The sequence below is a fragment of the Argiope bruennichi genome, chromosome 11 (assembly GCF_947563725.1).
Source record: "Argiope bruennichi chromosome 11, qqArgBrue1.1, whole genome shotgun sequence".
Classification (NCBI taxonomy): Eukaryota; Metazoa; Arthropoda; class Arachnida; order Araneae; family Araneidae; genus Argiope; species Argiope bruennichi.
Genome location: NC_079161.1, coordinates 67318831 through 67329618, shown reverse-complemented (window position 1 = coordinate 67329618; position 10788 = coordinate 67318831).

Below are 10788 nucleotides of genomic sequence, written 5' to 3'. Positions count from 1 at the left end.
AGAATGTATACAATTGGTATTAGTGCAGATATTGAGAAGGCATGTTATCTGTTGTACCTAAAGACAAATTATCCTTAAATTCTTTTATCCTTGTAATGAAGAATTGATTTACAGACATTGTAGAATTGTATTTGGTGTTTCTTCGAGCCCATTTTTATTGAATGCTACAATTATGCATCTTCTTGAAAATTGTACAGAATTTTATGATGTTGTGCAGAAACTCAAATGTTCTTTTTATGTTAACAATTGTTTAACTGGAGTTTGTAGTATTTCAGAGGCTGAGAATTTTATTGAAAAAGCAAAAATCATTATGTGTAGAGGTTGTTTTAATTTGAAAGGTTGGGAGAGTATCAGTAAAACATATCAGTAAACATTCTGGAAATACTTCAGTTTTAGGAATAATTTGGAATTTAGATGATCATACGTTGGAATGTAAAATTGATTTTGAAATTTTATCTTGTGAAACTAGAATAACGAAGAGATTTATTTTGTCCACTGCACAAAAATTTTATGATCCTCTTGGTACGTTGACGTCTACATTGATCCCTAAACTTATATTACAAGATCTGTGGAAATCTCGTTTTTCTTGGGATGATGAATTACCTTTTAATGTTACTGAAATGTTTTCTAAATGGTTAAACGAAACGCATTTATTGAAAGAGGCATCCTTGCCTCGTTTTATGAACTTTAACGAAACATCAGAATTACATGTATTTGTAGGTGCATGCAAGGGGGCATATGCTGCTTTTGTCTTTGTTAGATCAGTGGAAGAAGGTGAAATTAAGGTTAGGCTCATTCGCGCTAAAAACAGAGTGACCCCTTTAAAATCTTTGAGCATTCCAAGATTGGAATTGATGGCTTGCTGTATCGGAGCCAGACTTGTTAACTCTGTTATCAAAGCTATCTATGCATTAGGCATTAAAGTTACACTCTGGTCAGATTCCATAGTTGCTTTGTGGTGGATCAAAGAATGTGGCGACTGGTCTGTTTTTGTTGCCAATCGCGTTAAAGAGATCAGAGAACTAACTGAGGGGTATTCGTGGCGTCATATGCCAAGAGATATGAATCAAAACAAATCAACACCTGCTGAGGATGTAATTATGAGAAAATACACTTCCTCTGGCAGATGTGCGAAAGCACCTAAAAAACTCGATCTCTTGAATAATGTTTATGTACTTGACTCATTCTGAGTCTCAAGGGAGGGGGGGGGGCGGAGGATGTTGTAAAGCGAAGCGAAATGTTACCGCCGCAGGTGGCATTGTGACGTCAGCCTGCGAGCTACGTGATTTTTCAGTACGGATTGTGATCTAGGCGTAGCTGTGTATTTTTATAAGTGTATCTGTATTTGTGTCGTCCATTTGTCAATAAACATTATGTGTCTGAAAAACCTTTGAACTTATTTTGACTTAAGTACCCCGCATCTGGTAGATGCAGACCTATTTGATTTCTGAAAGATTCTATGTTTAGTTTTGGTTTCCGAACAGTATTCGTTATACGTAATAGACAATACACAGATTATATTTATGGAAGATTTTTTATATAGGATCAAAATACAAGAGATTGTTTTCTTGCCTTGCTGAGCTAAAAATATGAAGCTTTAAAACAAAATAGTAAACATTCGTATTAACATAAAATTTACAATGAAACCAGGTTTCCGACAAAATTGTCCAAATGACAAGGGAGTTTACTCCCGGTAGGAAGTCGAAATTTTCGCACGTTGCCAAAAGTGATGGAGTTGTCCTACCGAGGCTATAAAACGAGCTCGCATTTTAGACCTACCTCACTCCTGGCCAAACAATGTTGATCAGAACCCCAAGCTATTGCCGATCGGAGATGGCGCCCTCTGGACGCCGGCGCTCCTAATGTTTCCCTTGTGTTATCGTCATCATAACGTGTTAATCATTCTGTTACTGATCGCGCCATTTCATTAGTATTCATTCTTTGTTTCAAGAGGAAGGAAGGTTTGTCGATTGTCAGCGAGTGATTCGCTTTGAAGAAAACTCTTACAGGCATTATTTTTATTTATTTTCTTATTTAATCTCTTTAAGAAAATTTGTTCTATATTTGTTATCATTTTTTTCGTTTACTTAAAACTATTGTTTTTAAGATAGTACTAATTAGGGTTAATAGTAAACGAGGAGTTTGATTAGTGTTTTTAGATATTTTTTTTATGTAATAAGTGTATCTAAATTTAATTGCATAGCAATTGCAATTAATTGAGGATTTGGATATTATTTTTTACCGAGGAACAACCATTGAGAGGTTAACCATTAGAATTTCTACAATAAAGAAAAACTATGATTGAATTTTAGAGCATGTTGGCACCAATAACATATCAGTTGATAGTGTAGAAATGATACTTCAAAAGTATTGGTCACTGGCTAATTTGATTTTACGAATCAATCAATAGGAAAGTATTATTTTCTCCAGTATTATTCCTTGAGATTTTAATTACTTTGTAAACGATTACTGGGAAACTGTTCAACCATAATCTTAACCATAAGATTGTAAATAAAGCATTAGAAAAGTTGTGCCATAATGAAGATGCTTTTATGTTTTGCAGTTCTGACAAGCCATCCTGGTCTGGTTTCCTGTGAAAGGATGGTTTACATCCTAATAAAAGTGGTGATCTTCGTTTGGCCAATTATTTTTGTAGGTTTTTAAAGAAATGCATTTCTTCAGATAATGCATCTCGAAAGGTATGTATGAATATTATTGTTTATATGCAATTTATAATATATATATATATATATTTTAAGTACTGATGAAAGTTGGAAAAATATTTGTATTTATTTTGGTTTTTGTTTAGCTTTTGTAGAGGAAAAATTGACAGTCGATCACCCCAAGATATATTTTGGATTCTTTGGAGTTTCCTCCATTGCCTTCCTGTGATCAACCTTCATTTTTGTCATCACGGCCACAGCATTCTGGCTCTGCTTTGCGTTGTAGCGAGGTACCAACTTCTGTTGACCAAATTCCTTCATATGTTTCTACTTTTCCATCAGCTTCTCAAGATATATATATATAAATGCATTTATTATTTGATTATATATAATTTATATTGATATTTTTAATGTCCACAGTGTTTTAAAAGATCTGTTATTCATTTTTCTTATACAATTTTTACAGGATCAAAAATGTCAATCAATTGCTTCTCAATTCATTTTGGATTCTACTGAGTTTCCTGCATTGTCTTCCTCAAGGAAATCTTCATTTTTACCATCTGGGTCTAAACATCCTGCTTCTTGGCCTTTAGCACGGCCATCTGTTTCTGCTTGTCGAGTCTCAACCGCTTCTCGTTCTCTTCCTGTAAATTTAAATTCCCATTAGACTTTAATTATAGCTGTTTTGAAAAATATTTGAATATTTTGACCCATTTTGTTATAAGCCAGATAAGGATACCTCAACATTAATAAACCGTTGGTGTACAGTATTAAATTCGCTCGATTCAAATAGCCACTGGCAGATTGTTTTTCCACCTCATTTTAAACAAATAGATGATTTTAATCGTGGTGTATATACTAGTTACTATGTGTATCAAAAATTAAACAATTTATCATTGACAGAAAATTTCGATATAGTTGCTTTTAGAGCATTAATGTTTGTCCAAATCACTGCAGGTTTAAATTTTTAAAATGCTAATTTTGTTTTGAATACACATTTTCAGTATTATATGTTGACTACATTTCTTTAAGTAATTAAAAAGAAAATGGGAATTGGACTGTACACCATTAATATTTTAAACTTTAAATTAAAAAAATTCCCAGTGGTTGGGTTTAGGCGATTGTCTAGACATTTTCTGGCTTTCACTTAAGCTCTTAACTTTTAGGAAAATTCCTTGTTTATTCCAGTTTTAGTAACAATCAAATGCGAACGATCAATGTTGCATTGATGTGAGAATAGAGAACCCGACTTCCTAGTAAGCATACGGAATTTAAATCTGTAATATAAATTAAAAGATTATGATAAGGAAGATAACTCGAAAACGCTTTGAGCTAGACGGTTGAAAATTGATATTTGGTGATTCGTCAAAATCACCCACTTTGCCGATTTCTGTCAAATGTTGTGTAAAATCTGTTCAGAGGAAGTCCGTCTGTTCGAATATAAACACGATTACTACAAAACGAACGGAGATATATAGATACAATTCGGTGCACAGATTTAACATCTATTGTGTAGACACCTATAAAATTCTGAGCCAAATCCAACTATGGTGTGATTGTCTGTCGGTCTGTATTTTCAGGAACATTTAAACATGATAATTCAAAAACACATTGACTTAAATATATCAAATTTTGTACGGGATTTTGTGACTACGAGTGCAGTTTTATGTCAAATGTTTGTTTAATTTGTTGAGAAAAACGCATCTAAAACACATATTCGATTTTTGGATCGCCAACGATAGATTGATTCTGTGAAAATGCTAAATTCACTCCAAAGGTTAATATTTCGTAACTAGTGTAGGCTGATGCCATGTAAGATATTCTTTGTCATGACAAGTTTATTAAAGAGTATGCGATAAAGTTTTGGGGAGACCACGCCCTATGTTCTCCCCCCCCCCTTCCATCACCTTCCCATCTGCCTGAAGATTTTTTTTCTCTTTTGTGCGACGAGATTTTGAAATGAAAAATTCCTTGAACAATTTGCTTATAAAAGCACCGAATTTTACTCTTTTCACTTATTGCCCCAAGAATATTTTATTTAATTATATATAATTATTCGTAAAAATATGCGCATATTCTTATATATTACAAATTTTTGAATGGATTATGAATTTATTGTCAATTTAATGACAGTGGAACCTCGCTTAATGATACGTTTCCGAGTCTTATTCCTGATGCGAAACAATTTTCGCTACAGGAATCCACGTAAAATAAGATAAGGAAATCCATTGCGGAAAAAAAAAATACTCAAACAAATTTATAATAAAAAAATTATCATACATAATGCATGTTCTTTTAAAGAATGTTGTCAACATACATTTATTTCTGGCTGCATTTCAAAATTTGTCAAGACGCAGCAATATCGTTAAAAGAATTTATTGTGCATTGAACTACTGCCTTATTAGGGCGATACTTCTAAAAAAATAACGGTGTGATTTCTCGTGCTTTTACCATACTCTTTATTTTACTGGAAGATTGTTATTCTACTGAAGCTGCTATTTCTTTCTCTCTTGCAAAGTTCCTCAGCGGCTCTTAGATGTGACATTGAATGCGGCTTCATAAGCATTTTGGTAGTTTTGGCTATGTTCTTCCACCAGCTGACCAATGTCCACATTCAGCCCTATAACCTTAGCCAGGGACCCAGTTTTGTCGATTGAAGTTCCACAGGTTGAAATCCCTCGGAGTCGTGTTCGGAAACACTATCAGGATTCTGCTCCATTTAGATATAAAGATTTTTTTTTACAAGCGAGTTCTAAATATATTCTGATTCCGGATATGAAGCAGAATCCAGCATGATATGAAGCAAAATCCAGATTACTGATTTGATGCATGATGATTGAGCATGTGATGATTTCATGATATATTTTCGTCACTCATTCTGCGAAACATAGCTCGTTAAAAGAGTCGTTTTTTAACATTTTGTTTCGCTTGTTATGCGAGGTGGTCATTAAGCCAGTTTTGACTGTGTTATCATCTATTTGCCATTTCTTAATGATTGGATGGTGCATAATTGTGCTGTTTTTCCTTGAACTACATAAAAACATTTTCAAGTAATCAGAAATTACCAATATATATATTAAAACAACATATTTTGATAATATTTGACTTTCTCCAATAGATGCCACTAGAAGTAAGTAATTATACGACATTATGTTTACCCATATTAAAATGCTAAAGTAAAATAAAAATTGTTATTTTTGTCGTTGAATTATAAGAAGATATCTAATTTTGAAAACAAATCAGAAAATTTGAAACAATAAATTAAATCAATATTTTAGTAAAATAATTAAGCTTCTATTTCATTTAGATGTCACCTCTGGTAAGTAACAAGATATAATTATGCGGCATTGTTTTCCTGTACCTTCAATAAAATTATTAGATAAAATTGACCTGTCTTGCTAATTGTTAGAATAATTTCGCCAGCTCATTAAAAGATATTTCACCATTTTAGACGAAATTAATTAGTTATTTTATCAGAAAATAGATAAGCATTCTAATTTTTTAAGATACTATCACTATTAGTCCTTTTACTAACAAATAGTTATGATTTCCAGCATGATTTATGAAATTTATTTTTTTCATTAGCTATGGGACGTAAGTGAATGATATATCTTTTAGAAAAAGCATATAATTTTTTTATTATGCTTCTAAAACGAATATATATATATGGCCTTTAATTACGTATTATTTAATAATAAAGATTTACAATATCATAACCCTAAGCTGTTTTCAGCTAAAATAAATAAATAAAGTAAATATATATATATATATATATATTAAAAAATTGAATTTTTTTAAAGTCACGTGGTATCAAATCGACAGTAATCCAAACAGTAATCCAATTGAAACGTATGGATTAATTGAAACACATGAATTGACGGCAGATTAAAAAGTGTGTAGGGTTTGAAATGAAAGCGGTTGTGTTTATGTGATTTTATTATTTATAATATTTTGTTTTTATTTAATTACTTTATTTGCATTTTTGTTTCTTTGTATATGTATTCATACAGTAAAGATTAATACTGAACATAGATGGCGCAGTATGCGCTAACCCATATGTATGTTTGGAATGTGGGGGAGGCGCACTTAAGCTGTTTTTGTAAACACTTCTCCCTGAGAGTTGGTGTGAAACTGGTGCAAGTAGGCACCGCTCGCTCTTTCGTTAGCGGCAAAAAGAAGTATTCGTTCGCTCTTTGTTAGCGGCAAAAAGAAGTATTCGTTCGCTCTTTGTTAGCGGCAAAAAGAAGTATTCGTTCGCTCTTTGTTAGCGGCAATTTCTACTTTAATTGTGTATAGTATTATGTGTTACCTTATATATGTGAAGTCATCGTCCATGTGTTGTTATATGTGTGTGTGTGCAAAATAAATAAGAAAAGAGACAAGAAGGCATCTTTCCTTGGCTTAAATACACACAACCAGCTCTACAGGTTGTGAAAATCCTACAACTGAGTTAATGATTGGTAAAAACGCACAACTGAATATTTTGATGGATGACTCCTTAGCATTTAATGAGATTATTTCGGATGGTTATCAAGGAATTAAGTTATTAAAATTAAGTGAAAACTGTACAGATATGAAATTGATATCATTAAAGAGGTAAATTTTTGAGATTTAAGATAGTACAAAGACTATTTTTTGGAAGATAATTGTTATGGAATATACGAATATCAATTTCCGTCGGGAAGTCATAAAGATTACAACTAGTCATAAAATTAACATACAGTCACCAAAGTTGAAATATGAGGAAAGATTTTCAACCAAATGTAATCGTAACAATTTTTTATTGCAATCTCTTACAGCATTTTTTAAAAAAATCATTTCTGGTATTCATCCAGGATGGCAATCTGAGGCGAGGTTTGGGAGATTGGCACAATTTTGATGATGTGTACAGACAGGAGATGCGGTTACATGGCGGACATTCGCGCCAAGTTGTAACTTTTTGTATATATATATATGTGTATATAAAACTTTCGATACCTACCCTCGATGTTTTGCGTTCATTCCCAATTTCTGCTCTGTGCTTCGCCGGGGGATAATATCTTACTACCCTCCGTTTATTGGCAGCAGGAGAATAGGGTACATGGCGGAGATTCGCACCAAGTTCTAACTTTTCGTCGGCGATAAGTCGCCAAATGTGACAACATTCTTTATCAATTTCTAATAACCCTAAAAGTGATAAATCGCTAATTTTCTATTCTTGCATTTTGAGACTTCAAAACCCCCAAACCAATGCAACATCAAGTTCTCACATAATAAAAAAAGTGTAATTACAACAAGTTGATGGTGAATACTGAAAAATAAACTGAAACTGTCCGAAATATTTCAATATCAATGATGATTTTTATTTCGCATCATTAAAGATATTGCCCAAAATGCCTCGTTACAGAGAAATGGTTTAAACCTTTTGCCAAAGGAGATAAGGCATCACAGGAACCAAAAAGTGAAGCGAATTTGAAGGAAATTTGAACAAAAAAATTGAAAACATCGTAGGGATGTTCTAGGCTTAACCATAGTATGTTCTAAACAATTAAGATGCCTTTATTTTATTCCTGTAATTAGCTCTTAGTTTTGCAGTATGGAACGCTAATATGGAAACTAGGAATATATAATTGAAGTTGCAATGCGGACGTGTGTAAATTCAAGAAAAAAAAATATATATTGTCGAAAATATAATTAAAAATAGTTATTAAAAATATATTATTACAAAACATATAATTGATATTACTGAAAAGCTTATTTATTCTTTTTTAATTATAAAATGCCAGGAAATTAATTTTTGTGCAAGAATATGCTCTAAACTTATTAGGGAAACAATAAAAATTGGATTGATTTGCATTTAAAAAAATGTAATAAGAGTTTTAGTAAAAAAAAAAAAAAAACTTTCTTTTTAACCATGCATTATAACTATATGTCATAACTACATGTATCTACTATAATGACATGTAACTGTATACAACTGTAAGTGCTATAAGTAAAGCACGCTGCATTACAAAGAATCGTGAATGATTTTTGAGTTGCACATGTCTCAATAAATAGTCTGCAAATGGTGAACAATCATACAAATGTTATCTTATTCGTAAAGGCAAAAATGATGCAACCGCAGAGATCAGGAATGTGTCTTTCTCTCATGTTACCTCGCTATCGAGTTCACTTGCAATTCTGTCAACATTATGCTTTGAAGAGAAGATGATTGAAGTTTTCACGGATGTTTATTTTGTTTTGTCCCCCCCCCCTATTTTCTGCCACAAGCAAAAAATTTCATTTTGCATGATGCAATATTTGACATGAAAAATTTCTTTATCAAGTCATTTACGAAAGTAATCTTGCAATTGAAAAATATGTGTCATAAATTTTAAATTGCCCTGTAGTTGATCTAAGGAATGCAATTACCGATTTGTACATTGTTTTTATTTTCTATGTTTTGGATGTTAAAAGGAATAAATACTCTTTGACTTTATATAATTCGTTCAATTTTAAGACAAAGATTTTTTCGCATACATAGTTTAGAGAAAGTAAGGTAATTGTCATAAAATTCGAACTCGAGATTTCGTTGAATATCCACATTTTAGACCACCTTGTGTTCGAATAACACATGTTTATCATTACCCCTGCCATTACTATTAAAATATATTTTTGGAAAATGTCCGTCTTCAACAAAGATAACTCACAACGTTTTGATCTAAACAAATGAAGTTTACTTATATCGAATTTAGGCAAAAATTAGGTATTATATAGGTAGGAAATTAGATATGCTTTATACCAAATTTGTAGGTTTCGATCAAATTTTGAGTAAAATCTGTTCAGAGGAAGTTCTTCTGTCCAGTTGTTCCAGTATAATTTAAGAAGGCAACTGCAGAACGAAGAGATTTAGATAGATAGAATTTGATGCACATGTTTAACGTCTAGAGTGAATCCAGCCAACTATCCAGTTTTGAGCCAAATCCAATATGCCGTCTGTCGATCTGTACTTTTAGAAAATGTAAACCTGGTGATTTAAAAACGCAAAGACTTAAATATATTGAATTTTGTGACTGCAAGTCTATTTTCGAGTCAAATTTTTGTTTCGGTCGGTTGGGAAATACGTGTTTAATACAGAAACCCGGTTTTCAAATACTGTTAACGCATGACGGGGATTAATCGCTAAATAACTCGCCAAGGATGACACAGCAGATTCAGTAAAAATGACCACACCAGTTTTCCACACCAAAAATGACCACACCAATTCACACCAGTTTTCTGATAAAATACCTTTATCAGAGTGCCAAATGTTATTTGCTTATTTGGGGAGACACCCGCTGGTTTTTATAATGATCTAGTAGCAGGAAAGCTTAACAATTTATAACAGGTCAGTTTTACCTAAGGAGACGATGCAAAAAAATTATTTGATTTTTATATTTACAGGAGAATATATCGACTTCGATCAGATAAAAATACATAGATTCAAAATATTCGATTAAAACCATATACCTAATCAATTCCAATTAATTCTCTACAATCCAGTATAATTGACTGATTTCTCATTGCTATGTAACAGGTATCCAGATTTTGCTGAGATAAATCGTCATATAAGAGTCAAAGTCACTAAGTCCATTTGGTGACTTTTAAAAAATTCACAGCAGACGAGTATAAAGTGTTAAAAAGACTTAAAGGTAGTCTATCTCTGGTGATAATGATAATTATAGCTAAGGTGGACACAGGTGGTCAAATAATTGGCAAAGATTGATGACACAGTGGAAGTAAGTTGTATGAGACATTAAAAAAAATAATTGGTGTGGGGGGGATATGTGCACGAAATATTATAATTTCCAAGGATTGAAGGACTTAAAGGAGATTTAAATGTAGTCTCTAAAGACTAAAGACTTAAGGTAAGACTAAAAGACTTAAAGGTAGTCTCTCTCTGATGATAATGATAATTATTGCTAAGGTGGACATCGGTGGTCAAATAATCGGCAAAGATTGCTGACACAGTAGATGGGAGTTGCGTGAGACATTTGAAAAAAAGAGGGGAGCTATGTGCACGAAATATTATAATGTCCAAAGAGTAAAGGAAATAAACTACAAAAAGAATATCAAGAATATAAGCAACATGAAAAGGAAAAAAAATGAGAACAAGTCATTTGATAAA